The following is a 20,941-nucleotide window of genomic DNA, read 5'->3' as shown; positions in this document are numbered from 1 at the left end:
CTGTTGTGTCAGCTTTGTAATTGACCAAAAGAAAGGGTTATTACTACATTGTAAAATGATGAAACTTTTATGCTATCAAATCTCAAGATACATGTATAAACTGAAACTACATAACAGGTCAGGGGTAAATAGGGAGTGTTAGATGGTCATGACTAAAAACAATAAACAGTAGGATACATGTTCAGATTAGGAAACAAAAACAAATTCAAATATAAATATAGCCCTGGAGTCGCTGTAGATTATAGTCCACTCCAGTATGTCTAATGTAATAATAACAGTGATGCACAGAATGGTTTAAGTCAGTACTTGGTGAACTTTGGTGTGGAGCCGGAGCGGTGTTCCGCTACTCACCCCTCTAGATGCTGTTAGTCCTTGTGGTGCCGCAGTGAAGCGTCCATTGCCTGGTGTGATCAAGTTGGAATATGAGGTTGACTGGGGGGTCGAAAAGCAGGGACTCCAGACAAGGGCACAGACACTGACAGTGCATACTGGAGCTGCGCCTGGTTGAAACACCCCTCATTGTCCATGGGATACAAGCTCTGAGTCCTCTGCCTGGGGAGGGAGTGTAACCATCTTCGATGGTCAGGTTTCCACACAAAATGCATATTAAAACACATTTTGCCAAACAGTAATGCCCCTTAGAACACATTATGCCACACATTAATGCCGCTTAAAACACATTATGCCCCTTTAAAACGAATGAAGTGTGTATTTGTCTTCTCTCCACAGCTTCAACCCCCCCCCAACGTGTCCTTCTAACAGCATCTCCCTGTCACTGTGTGTCTCCATTCCCACCAGAGTAAACACCCCATCTCTCTAGCAGCAGCTCCCTGTCCATGTGTCTCCTCTCCCACCATATTCCAACTACCCCATCCCTATAGCAGCAGCTCCCGGCCCTGTGTCTCCTTTCCCACCAGATTATATTCCCTCTCCCGTCTGTTGTTGCTAGATCTAAATTGAAGAAAGGACATCTGATGCTACAACCACATGACCATTATGACAAGGCCGGACAGCTATTAGTGTTACTATACACATGGGCATGGAGAGGAAATATAAACCATGCCCAAAGTGTAGCAAGCAAACACTTTTGGCCCCTGTTCTAAACCTTGCCCCTCCCCTTTGGTCACTGGTCACAAGGTTGTGATGTCAAAGGTCATGTGAATCATCTCGTTCTAGACCTAACCCTGTCCTAATAACAGCAGCTCCCTGTCCTGTGTCTCCTCTCCCACCAGATGACCCCCTTCCCCCATCCAATAGCACCAGCTCCCTGTCCTGTGTCTCTTCTCCCACAAGATGCCCCCCATCCCTATAGCAGCAGATTCCTGTTCTGTGTCATCCTCTCCAAACAGATGATCCCTCCCATCCCTTTAGCAGCAGCTCCATCCTGTGTCTCCTCTCCTACAGGATGATCCTCCCCCATCCCTATAGCAGCAGCTCCTTTCCTGTGTCAACCTCTCCCAGCAGATGATCCCCCCATCCCTATAGCAGCAGCTCTGTCTTGTGTCTCCTTTCCCAACAGATAACCCCCCTCCCCCCAATTTATAGCACCAGCTCCCTGTCCTGTGTCTCCTTTCCCACCAGATGATTCCCCCTTCCCTAAAGAAGCAGCTCCCTATCCTGTGTCTCCTCTCCCAGTGGATGATCCCCCTATCCTATAGAAGCAGCTCTCTGTCCTGTGTCTCCTCTGCCAGCAGATCATTCTCCCTCCCCATAGCAGCAGCTCCATATCCTGTGTCTCCTCTCCCAGCAAATGATCCCCCTCTATAGCAGCAGTTCCCTGTCCTGTGTTTCATCTCCCAGAAGATGGTACCCCCTATAGCAGCAGCTCCCTGTCCTGTGTCTCCTCTCCCAGCAGATTATCCCCCTCTATAGCAGCCGTTCCCTGTCCTCTCTCTCCTCTCCCAACAGATGATAACTCCCCCATCTCTATAGCAGAAGCTCGCTGTCCTGGGTCCCCCCCCTACTCCCCTACTCTCCCCCTCCCTGTATGTATAGTAGCAACTCCCACTGGTTCCTCATCACTCAGTCTCTGCTGCCCCCACACACCTTCTATGTCTTCTCGGATCCTGTCCACTCCTGGCCCCAGTTTCTCTTTGCGGTTCCTCAGTGGCAGCAACAGCAGGGGCTGGCTGGCAACTTCCAGCCTGGGGTACAATACCAGCATTTGGCCCCAGCTTTTCTACCAGCACACTGTGATGGAAAAATTAGTGTAATGAAAATCTTGCAGGAATGGTTTATGTAATGTTGGTATGGTTTATGCAATGTGTGTTTAGCTTGTGTTATGTGGGTATGGTTTAAGTAGCAATTTAAATATAAAACAATCTTACAAGTACAAAACATAACAGCCAAACTGACAAAGCAGGTACTATTATATTGTTTATACAATAAACACATTTAAAATCAGACCCAAGGTGTTAATTTACTTAGTGTCGGGTTCTAACACTCAGTGCTTCTGATCTTGTTAATGCCTGAAATTTAAAAGGGCAATGTTTTATCTAGCAAGGCATGGCTAGAATAATACAGCTAGTAATAGCATTGCCCTTTTAAAATTTGGGCATTAACGCAATCAAAAGTGCTGGGTTTAGTACTCCAGACTTAGTAATTAAACCCCCAAATCTGACTGCCTCTCCTCACTCTTTAAACATTTTATACCAGATCTGATGGGGGAGCAAGGAGAGGTGGTCAGATTTGGGGGTTTATTGTTTAAAATCAGACCTCAGATTTCACTGACCCAAACTTCCATTATTAAAATTCCTACCACAGATATAACCCCCCCACACATCTGATTAAAAGCGGTACCTCAAAATAGATAATCCCCCTCCTCCCTCATGAAAAAAATCAAACCACAGATTTTACACACACACATACATAAACACACACATATACAAACACACACACACATCCCTTATTAAAAATAATGCACTAGATTAACCCCCCATACACACAGAAGCAAACAACTCCATAATTAAAAATAATGCCACAAATACCCCCTTTATTAAACATCTTACCCAAATCTGCCTGCCCTTTTTATTAAAAGTGATGGTCCAAATATGTTCTCCCTCCCTCTCTCATTGTAAATAGTGCCCAGATCTTTGAGGCAACCCAACTATAGGACTGTGAACTTTCACCATATTACTTAACCTGCTGCAATCAGTCCCTCTCATTGTCTAGTCCTCCTGCAGCCTTCTGAATTCTGATTGGTGGATAGGTCCATCCATCCACCAATCAGTGAGGGGAGACATCCCACCACTGTGATTGGTGGATGGGGTTAGAGCCATCAACCAATCAGCATTCTGCCAAACAGATGGATGCTGCAGCTGCACAAGTAAGTGACAGGCAGCTGGGAGACAGAGAGAAGATGCTCCCCAGCCACTCTGACTGTATAGAATAACATAAATGGAGTGGTCAGGGAGCATCTTCTTTCTGTCTCCCAGCCACAGGGTATGTGATGCAGCATGCAGCTGCAGACACCTGGTAGCCTCCTAATTTTAAAACTGTAGCAATCCTGGGGGTGGGCAGCTGTCACCCTGCCCCATGGCCCAGCCCATCTCTGAGCGACAGCATGATGTTTCAAACACCGTGCTGAAAAGGAGCCGTCGGGACATCATGCAGGCTGCATCATGGTGAGTGACAGGATTGGCAGGCCACTGGAGGAGGAGATGGAACAGTGAATTGAGCTGGAGGGGAAGGCTGTGCGGTGCCACTGACTGGACCAAACCATTTGGCCACTGGCCCTTCTGGCATTTTCCAGAACTGCCTGATTGCCAGTCCGGCCCTGGAGGGATCCAATCTATCTTCATATACCTCAGGGCCAACACTAGGTGACTTTTAGATAAAAAGTGGGCTGCTACTTGTTAATCAGTTCCCTTCTTATCATAGGCCAATCTGATGTCAGGTCTATGTTGAGCCATCCACTCACAAAAAGATCTCACCATCTTTCTGACTTACATTAAACTGCATTGGCAGCATAAATATAAATAATTTGTTCCACCTGACAAGACATCCTATGCTTGATAGTAATACATTTACCTCTGTGCAGATGTGGGAAGGATGTTCCTACCAGTACTGCCCTACAGGTGGTGCACCTAGGCAATGGTAGCAGCCATTCTTCTTGGACAACCAACTCTCCTGTTGCAATTTCATGGTGACATATTAGTCCTGTAATAGCAAATCTTTCAAGTTCGCTCCTCTCCTAATGCACTTGAACCAATGGAACACATGACTTCTGGTATTGCTGGAATGCATATCAAAAGTATGAGCTCAAGTGTGTAGATTATTTTAGCAGTGGTGTGTTTTTCAGTCTCTGCATAGATGCACCTTTATTGGTGGGAGCTTTTTTACAAACAGGGTGTGATAAGTTGTGCAGCCATAGCTGTATAGAACAAATGTTATGTCCTGCGAGTGTCACTTCTGGTCCCAGAGGGATGATGGGTGTAGAGCAATAGATAGAGCTAACTGATGTGGGTATATAAGGTGGCCTTGGTGGGCGGTGTTTGTTTGTCCTGTGCTTCACTCCTGGTGTCCTGAGGAAGCTGCATTTGTACGGTCAAAACGTAGACATTTGAAAAGTCTTGAATTATGATGTGACCATCAAAGTCGATTTTTCCTTTTAAACCTTGAAAAGAAGACCTGGAGAGTACATTCTACATATGGCAGAAAATGTATATTAGTTTCCTATGTGGACCATTGGATGGTTACCCAGGTAGTAATGTCTACTTTTTAAAGTGAGTGCTGACATTCACTGTATAAAGGATAGTATGAGTAATTTTCCTTTGGTTAGGCACCCTAGCTTCAGTTACTGCTGAAATAAATTCTCTGTGATAGAAAACGGCTACATGAAAAAAAAAAACTCTCAAAGTACACAGTGGATGATAACCATCAATGCTAGATTATAAGGTTTCTCTTAGTATGGAGAATTTTTTTTGAAATATGTATTTGAATATTGTTCTTAGCAGGATTGGTATATTTTTTTCATGTTTTATTTAAGTTTTTTTCATTTATATATTTTGCTGGGCATCTGAGAGTATTATTATACATTTGTTTTTTTGATTTAGAAGTGTTTTGTTTCCAGTGAAGTGACCCCTATATACCACTTATTTTGTACCTTGTGTAAAATAATCTTTCTGTAAAAAATGGCAGCAAGCCAATGTTTCCTAAGTGATTTACTGATCAGCAAGGCAGACAACGCACAAATAAGTCTCACTGATGATGATGCAGCTAGGGTTTTATTTGAGCAGTTAGAATTTGACACCCTGCCCAGTCAGACCCTGAGTGAAGTGTATAATAAACATTGTGAGATCGATCTAATGCTACATTGACAATTTCTGTCCGACTACTACAGAACAAAACATAGGGGGTCCGAATTAACAACATACCGACCATAGGCCACAGGAATCCTAGTTTCTGCAACTGGTGGTGTGGTATTTTGAATGTGTTCCCTTGACTTATCTGGCAATGGCAGTACAGGTCAGACCATGCATAGAACTTAACGCCAGTGCCAGATTAGAGAATTTAGGTTTAATACAACCTCAAATTTGACATCAGAGTCGGAAAGTGCTGATGCCAGACCCCCGTCAGGTGATTTTTTTAGGCATGGCCATGAGGTCTCAAGCCACAGACCCAGCAAGAAACATTACAGGCCACACCAAAGGAGAAGTAGGCGTAAGAGGGTGCTATAGAGGCAATAGGGGTACAATGAGGAATTGATTTTTAACTTGTCTGAACATATCCTTACAAGCAGTGAGGCTAATCTTTTATCTAGGGTCCTCAGCTGTGTCCCAACATGTAATTTCAACAATTTTGACTGGTCAATTGACCATTATAGAATGGGGAGAAAAAAAATTTCCTCTGGTGACAAATCTTCAAATTTAAATTTAAATACTGCAGATGGGGTTGTTGGTAAATCTAAAAGAACTAGTAAATTTGATCTATCTTCCAACAATCCAAGTATAAAAACATTCCTGAGGATGGTTGACAAATATGTTAAAAGTGAGGTTGGCCAAAAACAAAAACATAATTTTGATAATTCAAGTTATGAAGAGAGACAATCCCTAAAAGCTCTCCATAAAAGTAACACGAATTTGATCTGTAAGGCAGACAAAGGAGGGGCAATTGTGCTCCAGAATTTTACAAAATAGGATCTAGAGATCCACAGACAGCTAGATGATACTGTAATTTATGAGAAAGTTCCATTTAACCCTGGGCCCAGGACTAAAAAGGAGGTAGTTGGTCTAATAAATCTGGAACTTCTTGAAAGTTGGATTAATGAAACCATAGCAGATTTTCTGATGGTAGATTTTCCAATAACTCCAATCATATATACATTCCCTAAAGTGCATATGTCACTTGATAATCCACCTGGCAGACCAATCATCTCTGCCAGGGGATCAGTATTGCAGCCTTTGGCAGAACTGATTGACCATCACCTCCAGCAATGTGTGACCTAGTCTGAAACCTATACTAGAGATACAGGTAACTTCTGGAGTGCATTGGCAGACTGTTGGATTTCCCTGAGCATTGTTATTTGGCCACCATTGACATAAGCTCCATTTACACCATCATCCCACATGATTGTGGTGTAGAGGCAGTGCGTCAATGTTTGGTGCATGGTCCATATACATGGCCACCAATTAAATTTCTGCTAATTTTATTGAAGACAGTGTTGGACTGCAGCCATTTCATGTACAATGATAATTTCTATATACAAAAGTCTGGGAAAGCCATGGGCTCAAGAATGGCCCCATCCTATGCAAATATATATATATATATATATATATATATATATATATAGATCGATATGAGCACCACCATATTTTGTTTCATTATAAAGAAAATATCCTTTATTATCAATGTTATGTTGATGATGTTTTCTGTTATGGTGTGGCATTATTGAGTCCTTTAATGAGATGTTTTAGGGTTGAAAAAACTAGATAGCCCTGTATGCTTTACTTCTGCAATAAATGAGAAGCAGATGAACTTTCTTGATGTATTGATCTTCAAGAAACACAGTAGATTGGCTTACACTTTATATAGAAAGCCTACAGACAAGAAAACGACACTTTTGGCTACTAGCCACCATCCGGATGGACTAAAAAACAACTTTCCGATATCGCAATTCATGCGTGTCTTTAGAAATAACTCTAAGCATGATCTTATGGAGATCCAGTGGAATGAGATTAGACAGAGGTTTTATGCACAGGATATAACAAGCAAACAGTTGAAAGATGCCTCACCAGGGCACGTGAGTTATCAAATAGAGCAGGAAGAACAATAGCCACTCCTAACCAAGAAGTAAGACTGATTCTTTGCACCAGATGTGATACTGGTTTGAGAGCTGTCTAAACGTCTGTAAAGAAACATTGGCCCCTCTTAAGGGCTAAATAAAGTCTAAGTTAATTCAGGATTAAACCACCTTTGTGGAGCATTAGAAGAGGAGCGAACTTGAAAGATCTCCTTTACAGGACTAATATGTCAACCATGAAATCTCAACAGGAAAGTTGGTTGTCCAAAAAGAGGGGCTGCTACCATTGCCTAGATTGCACCATCTGTAGGGCATTACTGGTAGGAACATCCTTCCCACATCTGCACAGTGGGAAACATATTACTATCAAGCATCGGAAATCTTGTCAGATAGACCATATTATTTATATTATATGCTGCCCGTGCGGTATAATGTACATCGGAAAGACAGCGAGAACTTTTTGTGAGTGGATGGCAGAACATAGATCTGACATCAGATTGGCCTATGTTAAGAGAGCCACTGATAAACCAGTAGCAGCCCACTTTTTATCTAAAGGTCACCAAGTATCGGCCCTGAAGTATATGATGATAGATTGGATCCCTCCACCTAGGAGAGGTGAAGATCATGGTCTACTGTCACTTAATAAAGAATCCTATTGGATACACATGCTGGAATCAGTGACCCCAAATGGGTAAAATGAGTATAACCACCTGAATCACTTCATATAAGAAGTATTGTTTTTGTTTTATTTTTTTACTTTTTATTGTTTGTTGTACATATTTTTTATATATATTTTTATTATTTCCTTTTTGTTTTGTTTTCTCAGATGCCAAGTATAATTTGTGTTATAATTTTTGTTATGTTGCAATGTTATATGGGTGATGTTTCACTTTTTGTTGTTTGTATTGTATATTGCTAAATGTGTGTATATTTGATGCATTTCCCCCATGGCTAACTCTATACCTAAGAATGTTTTGTATATATAATGCTTACTGGTGTAATATTTTTTTTGTGAGGCACCAATGCACATTTCAAGTAAACTGCACTATTATATCAGTAACATTAATGCTTGCTACAAAAGCAAATATAGAAGCAGAGAGCATCAGACAGAAACAGGGAACCTCCTGCACCAGTTTCCATTTCTACAATTCTACTGTACATTCTTATGATTTAGCCATAAATTCTATACAACCCAGCCTAAGCCCCACTATATTAAATTAACCTTTATTCTAATATATATATATATATATATATATATATATATATATATAATGAATAAATGAAGATAAGAAAGCACCTAATAGTGTTGTTGGTCAATAAATAAAGTGCCAAAAAGTGCATAAGAGTATGTAAGATCCATAACTTATCTTCAAAAGGATAATCTTTGGTTATGTGACCATCAGTTTTGATCAGTGTATGTAAGAAATAAGCATGACAATCTCACATAATGTGTACCATAAATGTAGAGCCAGTGGAGCATACCATGGTATATACTATAAATAAATATTAGGAATACCTTGGTCCCAAAATCACAACAACTCCAATATGGCTCCATACATAAAAACATTTATTTATATCCAAACAGTGGTTTAATAGTAGGTATCACATGTACAAGAAACAAGAGTTAAAAAAGCTTATCTGTCCATAGGGGAAGCAGCAACAGACCCAACGCATTTCATGCCAGAGACTTCATCAAAGTGTTCATAATGTTTATTTATATAACATTGTATGTTCCACTGGCTATACATTTATAATGTAGTAAGGGTGCATATATGCATATGATTGTTGTACACAGTAGTAAGCAGGAAAAACTAAATATTTTAGTGTAGATAAGGTAAACAATGCTGCTACACATTAACAAGTCTTTTGACTTGGATGATGTTGCAATGGGATATTTCATTGGAGCTTTACTGGATACCCTCAACATGGAGCAAGCATATTGAGAAGTTCAACTTATTTGGTCCAATTGGAAAGTGAGCCTGATGCTGCCTGGCAGTGAGGATATCAATGCTTGATAAGTTACTTAAAGTATATTATGACAATCAAGCCATGCTAAATTAAATCTGGTGACAATAATAATAATAATAATAATAATAATAATAATAATAATAATAATAATAATATAAACTAGGGCTACAGTGTGGCATACAATGTGAACTTTGTAAGTGGCCTAAAACATATGTCTGAGCTTGTGACAGGAGTGTATAAAAGCATCTAAAATTTATTTCACACTATCAAAGTTGCTAAAGCTTCTGGGACCTAGGCAGACACCGGGCCCTGATGATTCATTTAAAATATCCATTCCACAACAATGTGTGCACAAGGTATTCATCCCTGTAATATTGATGTTTTGTCTTGCTTCCCTAATTTGTGTCTCCAGTGTGCGTTTGAGTAAAACACATGTGTTCAGCAAGAATTTTAAATACCAGTTTTCAAGGAGCTCTATTTTCTTTATTCACCCTGAGCTACATCAACACTAGTTACTTCTCTGTGCACTGGCAAAGCCCCATCTCAGAGAATCTCTGCTGACTGGTCTAATGAAATTTAAAGGATGACAAGCACCAGCACAGGACATGTGTTTGTATATAGGTGTGGGTGGGGGGGTAAGTAATATCACCTTTCTATGACCACTTTAACTACTGTTTACTTCAGCTCTGCAGTATACATTGTCAACATTCAGAATGTCAATAGCATAATGTTGACATTTTTTGAATGTCTGCAATCAAGATGTTGACTTGACAGAATATCAAAATTTGTAGTGTTGCTATTCAAAATGTTCACACTGACATACTGTATACATTATGAGTGCTGATAGTTGGCATGTCGACAATAGAATTTTCCATTCAATCTTACTCTAAGCTTAACCCTAATCTAAACCTACTATAACTCTAATTGCAGGCTAACCCTAACCCTTATCTAATCCTTACCCTAAAATTGGGTGTTGATATTGTGGTTGTCGACATTCATAGTGTCAATATTATGCCAGTGTCAACTTTGTGAATGGTGGTTGATATTCTGCACATGCCGACATCATGAATACCAGCATTCAGAATATTTTGGTATAATGCTGTCAACATTCTGAATGTTGACAAACATTGCATACCCCAGGGAGGAATTGGGGGGTGGCAAAACACAGTGGCATTACAAAGACAGACCTGTAACATTGCAATTTTATATTGTGCTTAGCTACATTCTTAACTTTAAATGCATTATGGCTTAGCAACATCAATGTAATTAGGAGAATATATGCTAAGTGTCTGACATGTTGCCCTTCACAACATAATAATTTCTATATAATCAATTATGTAGGTATTGACAAAAAATTCATCAATATGTCTGTCACAAGACTAGTGCTAACACCCCCATGAGGTAGCAGGTGAGTCCACCTAGTGTAAAAAATACATGTTTATGTTAACACTGTTACTATAATAACCAGTTTTGCTTAATACAAATCAACATGTTGCCAAATCATAAATGCTAACATATTCTATTCCAAAAATGCACAAAGCCCATCTTTTTTCTAAATAATGAACAATTTTTTAAGGAATGGAATTTAATCCTACATTTGAACTCAGACTAATGCAACTTATTGTTGCAGAGAAAAAAAGAGAACTTAATACTATTAAGGTAGATATTAAACAAAAGAAAACCTCAATGGAACCTCACAAAAACAGTGAGGAATTTATAGAGAATTTAGTTGTCCTTAATAAAAAATTGGAGAGAGAGGAAACTGAGGTCAAACGCACTAAGGAGAAAAACTTTTTGAGAGATAAAATGGATTATCAAAAAAAAGGTACACAATTGGGAATTTAAAAATAAATGATAAATTCAATACTATAAGAAACCCTATAGAACAATAACCCCAATGGATGGACCACTATTCCACAAAAACATAAATTTAAAACTAAACAATATGGTAAAACACCAAGACAGGGAGTACTCCCCCAGATAAATAGATTCTCAGCATTTAATAGACTAGAATCTGAGCAAGTTAGTGATCGTCTTTCCCCAGGTTATATTGTACTCCACACCCTTGGGACAGATACAAAAAATATATATTAAAAGAAAATAGTAAAAGGGTATCACCATTGAAAAAGAAGGTGTGTAGATAAAGAAGGAGAATAGGTGGATGGGAGAAACCAAAAAATAGAAATCTTAAATACCAATAAGTAATTTCGAATTAAAACAACAAGGTTTCTTTACCTTGTCAAACTACATTCTAACTGGCACAGATGCCAATCTACTAAGAAAGGGATTCTGTTTTGCCCCAGTGGCAAAACCCAATCATTTCCAAATATATATAGATCTGAATAATTTTACAAGGAAACTAACATTAAAAAGCTATTTCCCAAAAAAGATACAGGTATTACTAAAAATGATGAAGCAAAATTTAAATCAGGATTAAAACATCCATCAAAATGTTATCCTATTGAATCAAGAAGCACACAAATAGAAACATTGCATGAAATGCTTAAATGGGATCTTTGACAAACAGAACATAAAGCATCCTTTAAAGATTCTTAACATACTTATTTAAGAACACTTCAGAATATGCTATGCAGTTTGAAGTCAGGGAGTCTAGGACTGCCACAATTGATCTACCTTTTCAAATTTTGAAAAACATGCCCTGAAACCTTAAAAGTAATAATTTGCTTGTGTTCAAACAGGCTGATAAGAGTGGGGGACTGGTTGTTATGAATCGCTATTATTTTGAAAAAGAAGCATTTAGATTATTGAGTGACCAGGCTTCATATAGTACCCTACAACATGACCCCACCACAGGATTTGTAGAGGAATTATGGAATACAGTGCACTGGTTGATGTCATTTACAAGAAAATCATCTCCAAAGATGAATATCAAATAGTCCAGTTATTCCCATGTACTACTGTTTACCTGAAATCCATAAATAGCTCATCAATTCCCCCAGGTAGATCAATTGTGGCAGTCCTAGACTCCCTGACTTCAAACTGCATAGAATATTCTGAGGTGTTCTTAAATAAGTATGTTAAGAATCTAGAGTCATTTGTTAAAGACACAACTGTTATCTTGAATGTAATGAATGGTGTATAGTGGAAAAAAGGTTGTAAGTGGGCCACTGTAGATGTCCAGTCTCTCTATACATTCATACCACATGATAATGGCATTGAGAGTTGCTAATTATTTTTAGGTGAAGAAGCTTCTTTGAGTGCTTCACATAAAGATTTCATCTGCTCCTTTATTAAATGTATTTTTAGCCATAACTATTTTACATTTTTGGATAAGTTTTATATACAGACAGAAGGCACAGCAATGGGCACTGTCTTCTTTCCCAACTTCACCAATCTTCATACTGGAAGCTGGGACCAGAAATATATCTATGGAGACCATTTTTTCAAAAGTAAACTCGTCATATACTGTAGGTACATAGATGATATTCTTGTAATATGGTGTGGTATGGTTGAAGAGTTTATTAATTAATGGTATTCCTTAAACCCAATAAATATAATTTATCATTTACCTACAAAATTATTGATAAAAAGATTGCATATGTTGATCTCATACTAAGTGTGGAAAATAACATGGTTATTAGCTGTAACTTTGTAAGACAGTTGATATTGATAGTTATGTCCATTTTAAGAGCGGACATCCCCATAAGTGAAAAAGCAATATACCTAGAATATATGCAGAATCCACAGAAATTGCAGCCTCCAATAGGGTTTTAAACAACCAGCTTCAAATTTATTTACAAAGGCTTCATGATAAAGGTTACCCAAAGGAAGTTATTCCTAAGGCAGAAAATAGAGTGAGAAACATTGATCGTAAAGACCTGCTAGTCTATAAGAATAAAAATGAAAATTATGATCTAATAAAAGTTAATCTTTGTTAGACAATATAACAAATAATAGAAATTTATCAGCAGCATTCTTAATAATTACTGGAACATATTGAAAACAGATTCAGTTCTCAGTACCATTTTACCTAAAAACCCCAGAAAGCCTTTAGATAAGTGAAAAACCTTAAAGACCACCTAGCACACACTTAACTCAAAACAATGAGCAATACTATTACAACCTCAATTTCAAACAGAGAAGGTTTTTTAAAATCTAATGGAAGCAGTGTCTATAGGTACACAAGTCTAACATGTCATAATTTCAGTAACTATAATGGCAATAAAGAGTACAGAATAAAGAATATCATGAATTGTATGACCCAATGGGCTATATACCAACTTGAATGTACTTGCACTCTGAAATACAGTGGTCAACTAGGAGAAATTTGAAGTTGAGAGTAATGGAGCATGTGAGACCCATTAAAAACAAATTTAAAATACCATAACTCAGAACCCACACATTTAAAGTTTAAAGCTATTGAACACATGGAATTAGGGGTAAGTGGTGGTGATCATGATAGGAAATTGTCTCAGGGAGATATATTTTGGATATATAATTTTAACACCATCTATCCACATGGGTTAAATGAGTCATATGAAATTTATGTGTTTCCTCTCATATATTTCTCGCTGTAAAATATTCTGCTTCATGATGCCCCTTCTCTTTTTTGTACTCTTTTTTGGCATTTTTTAAATTTCTTATTGTGTCTATAAAAAGTTTTTATCTGCTTGCAACATATGACTAATTCATTATCACACATTTGAAATACAATACCCCTTGTTATTAGTGACCTATTCTGTACCACAGAATTAAGATAAATACTTCAGTTGAATTTAGTATCTATTCACCTTTGTTAATGTGTTTTTAAAATGCTGACAATCCACATTTCCGAATTAACATGTATGATGATGTAGCATTATTTTCAGATGACTAATGGGAGACTGAGATGATGCAAACAAGTAAGCTTTTTATTCCAGACTTGAAAAGGCAAAGCCAGTGTATTTACTTATTACATAAGGCAAAAACAGTTCAGGACCAATAATACTGTACAGTTTACATGGAGCAGCAGTTCAAACGAGCAGAGTATTCCCAGCACAGTCATGGTTCAGATTGTCCAACATAGGGAGAGCTGATAAAGGTGCAATATCTCCCTCATATTTCCACTGACTAACTAAACTTACCATGTTTTTATACCTTAGCTGGTCTTAATTGAAGTATGGGTGTGGTTCCTCCCTAGCTACTGGGAGGTTAATCCTTTCCTTAGTATATACAAGTAAGACTACTAAAACACTTAACCTTAGGAGTTCTGCACATAATAGGTGGCTGAAGACAATCTGTGAGGGATGTGTTTGAAGACATCTGGTGAGCCCTGGTAATCCTTTATGTGATGTCTAGAAGAAAGACCTCACTGGCTCCATAAAGACAAATTTTAATGAGCCTGATTGTCATTTTTTTGCGGTACACATATTACTTATTTCCTCAATGTTGAGCATCTATTTATTACACTAGAGAGCACTTGTTTCTCACCTTTTCTTAATATATATTTGCATATATGTTTTCATTTACAGGACCATCTCATAGAGTTGAATACTAATTATAAGCATGCTTGCACATACCACCTTTACATCCAGTGATATTGATGGTGATTGAATTCTCAGTCCTGAGTTGAGGGGATTTCAGACTAACATGTGTGCAATGTAAAACTTGAGGTAGTTCTGTGAGGTTATATAAGGGTGCTCAGAGCTCCTTCTCAGTGTTTCCACTTTCAAATGTTCAGATTTCCTGGTCTCTACCTGTTTTCTAAATCTTTGCACATTTAAATCTGCCCCCACCAGCACAAATTTACTTGGACTATTTTCCTTTGCTCCCAAATCAGAATGAGCCACAAGGACTCTACTGGGCTTCCAAAGACCACCAGGCTCTTCTAATCTCTCCTAGTCCTTCCTAGTTTCTTCTAAAACATGCAAACAAAATTATTGTCTATCCACATCTTTCCTAAGATTGCCATTTTGCCACAACCACAGTTTAAAGACATTTAGGGCCTTTATTTATATGCATTATAGACAATAGGGCTATTATTTTAGCAGTCTCAACTCTCACACACACCTCCTGTTTTTATGGCAAAATTTTGGGCAATTTGTCTAACCACAGAATGATAAATCTCATGTTGCATTCTTATCATACATTTACAAGAAATTGGGACAGTGGTTTATCACTGGATTTACCTTTAGTAAACATATTGAATTGCAAACTACTTTAGAGAATGTCCACCCAAGTCTTGTGGCAGGACCTCTTCAAAGAAAGACAAATATAGTATCATGGAGAGAAACTATTTTCCTCTACAATGTATTGGTCTGATTCACTATGGGTCACAATTGTGATCACAGCTGCGATTATGTATGAAGTTAAACTGCAATCACAATGCCATTGCTGCACTACATAATGATGGCCATTTTGCTATACACACATCTATATTGTTTAGCAAGACTGCAAAACCATTGGTACATTTGAGTACCATTGCAACCTCATGCAAACTTGCACAAGGTCAGACCTCACTCAGAAATTGCTATCTTTATTGCACGCTATGATACCTCAGACTGCGTAAGACATTGCAGTGGGTAATTTATGTATGGCCCTGCAACAGCATTGAAAAGCACTGGCATATCTATGTTTTTCCTGACCACTCTCCCGTCACCACCCACAAATGGCACTTCCTGTCAGTCACTCTGCAAGGGCCTGCATAGTCACTGCAATCACAGTCCTGATCACAGTGGCCAGTTAACACATGCGCACTGCGATGCATATGCATGCGCAGTACGCAACAATCAGCCAATTGTGTGCATTATAGCAACTGCGATCCTTGCTGAATCATGCCCTATATCCAAATTGTTTGACAGAATAAAGTAATGCAGACTTTGGGGTTTATTTACAAAGTGTCGGGTTGTAAAACCTGACATTTCTGTTCGTGTTTATGCCCAAAATGTAAAAGGGCAGTGTTTTTGCTAGCCATGTCTTGCTAGTAAAAGCACTGCTCTCTTAAATACCTACTGTAGCATAAACACAAACAGGAGTGTTGGGTTGTTCGTAAATGAACCCCTTCATCTTCATAAAGAATACACTGTCATATTCATATGCAAATGAGACTACTAGGAGACTGCATGTTGTACCAGGGTTGAATGATACAATATTTAATAATACCTTTTATTATAAGAAACACTCTGGCGATTTTACAAAACTTAAATAATGACATTTCCAAATGTCTCTTAGAGAAGTGTGTATTTCTTTGACTTTATGATATTTTGATATATTTTTAAATGTTCCTCAGTCTCATATTCTTAATGTTTACATGCTATAGTTAAATTCATAAGTTGTATACTTTGGCAAAAAACGACCGTGCAAATTTTGGGCGGAAAAAAAAATAGTTGAAAAAAGATTTAAAACTATTTTTTCCAGGAAATTACTGCTCCATGTAAATTGGGGGTTCATTAAAAATGGTGCAAGTGTATTTTTGTGTCGTAAAAATGCAATTTTAAAAACTGTTAAAAAAATGCCTGCTGAGACTGCATACAATGTTTAAAACACTTGACGCATCCATACCACCCCCCAAAAAAATCATACCCCAATATGTTAAAACCATTTTCAACAATTTTTTTTTTCCCAAAAAAAATTTGCGTGGTCCTTTTTTGCCAAAGTACGCAAATTACGAAAAAAAAATTCTGGAATTTATAATTGGGGGTGTCCAAAGAGTTCTAATAGAAATCCCTACAATTTTTGCCAAAAATAGGGATTTTGCATTTTTTTTCTCCTGTTCTTGGATGGAGAAAATTTTTCAAGAAAAAAATGGCCGTTTTTGCCACTAACTAAATACTAAATACGGCCCTCTGTGTTTGACCCTAGTGATATGTTTCAGAGTTACAGGAAGGTGAGAGAGTACTCTGTGTGTTATGTTATTGAATGAGAACAGATAAACAATATAAGAGGTGATTCTGTGTCATGTGGATCTCTGCACAATTCACACATTTTTACTTATGACCATCATATTCTAAATCAAAAGGAACTTGGCCAGGACTGTCTTTCTGTGAAGTTGGGGATTATGTTGTAGGAGCTTGGCTACAATAAGGCAATTGAATAGATCTGCATTTTATCATAAGTAACCATGTAACAGGGCTGCAGTGTAGCTTGTGCTGGCCCCGACTATATGACATCATGATGTTGCACAGGGGGATCTAGGCTGACAGCACTGAGAAGTCAAAACTGACTAGATTGTCCTAAGAATGGTATGAGCGACTGTACAGACTGCAGGGTGTCTTCCAAGAGAATCCAAAGGATTCTCTGGGTGGCACTGCAGCAGTACTCCTGGCTGCAGGGTGACATTAGAGGCACCCTGTCAGTAGGAAGCAAGGGCCATGAGACAGCAACAATGCCGCCAGAAGAGCCCACTTACAAGGGTGTTATGGGAGTGTCATTGCATGTACATAATGCTGTGTTATTCTGAGTTGTGCTTATGGGTAAGGGAATGCTTTTTCTTGACATCTTAAGTGCCAATACAAATGATGACAGCTCGCGTAGAATTAATGGGTGGCTTTCACTTGCAGATACATGGGCCCCTGCATTAGTTCAATGGACACGTGCCTTTGCATAAGGTAGTAAATCAGGCTTAAAGCAAATACAACTACTTTGTGTGTGACTCAAGATTAGCCCAATAATGAGTAAAATGTTTTATGTGGTAAGGTGATACTATTTTATATAAACAGATGTGTCCTTTTACATCTAGCATCCATTCACAACATGGTGCAAGACTTCTGGCAATACTGTGTCTCTGCAAGATGGTAAGTGCACAATCTTTTTCTTTCAATTTTATGTCTTATTTGCATCACAGTTGCAGCAAAACACCACTCACAGGGCCTGATTCAGACCCGGACACTATTTGCAGATGGTCGTTCAAAAAAAGGGGCCAGCTATTTAAATTTGTTCTTGCTCATTGCGGTTTGTTGACGCCTCTATGTCTGATCAAGCAAACGAAAAATCCACTTGCTATTTTGTAAAGACGCCCCTTTGCCGTTTGCATCACATGTCATCTCCGGAATTTATTTGATTAATCGGGTACATCGAAAGGCATCTAAACTGCTCGCAGTGCTTGTGGTAGGTTTTTCCTACCGCAATCACTGCGAGCAGTTCAGGCTAAAAGATAACCAGGTGACGTGGTCGATGAAGCTCCTTTACTAATTATGCACTCCCATTAAACGCCCTTTTTACCGTTAGGCACGCCTGCGTTTGGATCTCCACTCCACCGTTTTCAAGCACCTTCCCCTGTTACCACCCACAAACTGTACATTCTGTCAATCAAATTAGCAGTCCCTCGCTGTTTTGCGAGCGCTCGATTTCCAACCGCAATGACTTGTTTGCGCTTGCGCATTACAACCCATACGCATGCGCAGTTGTGCGAACATCGCTCAGAGCGAGCAAGCGGCCGCTTACAAGCGGCTCTGAATCAGGCCCACAGTGTACTAGAGACACTGGGCTGTAACCTTAACCACACAGAAATTACTTTTAAACTCATACAAAGTAACACTTTTTACTATCTTGTGAGGTAGATAAAAATTACAAAAACAAGAGATTAGGCGCTAATGAATAAAAAGATATACATATATATCTCTATAATCTTGCAATCAAATGACCAAAATATGTTTTGTTAATAGCAGCAAAATGACATGTGTGCTTGTGAACACACACCTACTCCATCAAATACTATGGTGTAACAATGACATGCAAAGAAAAAAGTCTAATTACACTGATAATACACCATTCATTTATAAAGTAGAATAGAATAATCACGGGGTGTTATGTTCAATAAAAAATATATATTTATTCAGAATAGGACTTGTAGGAGAGGGGAGAGAGATGTAGATGAGTTGATGATGGTTTTAGTAGCACCCTGGTTGAGAAAATATCTGATCTTGCATATATTTTTGAAATGGAAATGGCAGGACTGTGAGAGGTAGAGAATGTGTGGTTTGAAGGAGAGGGAGGAGTCCAGGATAACTCCAAGACAGCACACTTTGGGGCTAGAAGAGATAGTTATGAAATCAACTGATAAAGAAATAGTTGGAAGCAAGGTTATTAGGGAGGGTGGGAAAATGATCGGCTCATTCTTAAATAATATTAAGTTTAAGAAAGCGCTGGTACATCCTGGAAGAAATAGCAGAGAGACAGTTGGAGATACAAGTTAGGAGAGAGGGGGAGTGGTCAAGGGAGGATAGGAGAACGTTAAGCATAAAGATGATATTGGAGGTCAAAAGAGCTAATGAGTTCACCTACAGAACATGTATAGAGGGAGAATAGGAGAGGCTCCAGAACAGAACTTTGGGGAACACCTAATTTAAGTGGAAGTGGGGGAGAAGAGGAGTCATGAGAGGAAACAGAGAAGTAATGTACAGAGAGGTAAGAGGACAGCCAGGAAAGGGCATTGTCACATACAGTAGACAAAGGGAGTGAAGGATTTGCAAGAGAAGATGGTGGTCCACAGTGTCAAAAGCAGTAGGGAGGTCAAGGAGAATGTGTAAAGAGTAATGGCCCTTGGATTTGGCAGCAAAACTTTCTGTTCATATTTTTGACTACTTTTATATTTTTTCTCTCATTCATTTAACTCTTCCTAACTTCTCCCAATTAACTGTTTGCATTTTATGATATAATTGAGGGCTGGATTCTGAGCTGCATGCTCTGCCAATATGCACACAAACAGAAAGTGTCCAAGTCACACTGCACATGCTTCCTGATTATTACTGCACTGAGATACAGAATTAATATTGATACAGGGAGTATGGATTTTTGTGGGCATCCCTGGGAGGTAACAGGGGGTGGCTAGGCAGACATAGGTTTGTTAACTAAAAACGGCTACAGTGTGTATAAAGATGCACAACCAGTCACACAGTATGCCACACTCAGACAGAGAAACTGCACCTGCCACATGGCTGATGCAAGTTTTGATTGTGCATTCAATAGGTGCACCAATGGTGCATTTAAAATGCATAGGAATGACATGCTGAAAATGGATGTCTCAGTTTTGAAGAAATCGGCCACATAATTAGCATAAAGACACAGATGTGGATGTGGTAAGACACTGACACATCTGCGTTCAACTTGGATTAAGGTCCTGAGTGTCAAATGTCAGAAAACAGAATTCATTTTTGAAATCTCCAAATTTTAGAGTCTATTATATTAAAAACAGTACTTCTTGCTGTAGATAATGTGCATGCTTATCCTCCTAGTACAGATGGGCCCAGCAAGTTTGTTGCTCATAACATGACATTCAGGCTTTTAAATCACCTTGAAACATTGCGTGATGGCTGTACTGTGGTGCACTGTGGGTTCTACAATCATGGCATGTAAATACATTGCTTAACCGCTGGGTGGCGAGTGCTCCACTGATGAAATTTGTACTACTGAATACCATACTGTAGAAGTAGATGGATATCCCTGACAAGCGGGCCAATCAAGTTCATGCAGTGTATTTGCATGTTGCATGTTCAGACAACCAATATTTTTAATAATATTGCAGAATCTCATTGAACGGGATGCAAATCAGTACACATAGAGTACTTTATGGTAGTGTGATTGCCATGTTGTTATGCAGGTATAACCGATACATTAATGAGATGCACACACAGCTTTCAATGAGATCGGATGAATTATTATTCACTAATGGTGGGGATATGTGTTTACATGTACTAGTAAAAATTTTTGAAAGGAAAATAGTTTAATATTATTATTATTATTATTATTATTATTATTATTATTATTATTATTATTATTATTATTATTATTATTATT

This window comes from Taudactylus pleione, unplaced genomic scaffold, assembly GCF_031769625.1.
Source record: "Taudactylus pleione unplaced genomic scaffold, aTauple2 ptg000259l, whole genome shotgun sequence".
In the NCBI taxonomy this organism is placed as follows: domain Eukaryota; kingdom Metazoa; phylum Chordata; class Amphibia; order Anura; family Myobatrachidae; genus Taudactylus; species Taudactylus pleione.
This window is presented reverse-complemented; position numbering follows the sequence as displayed.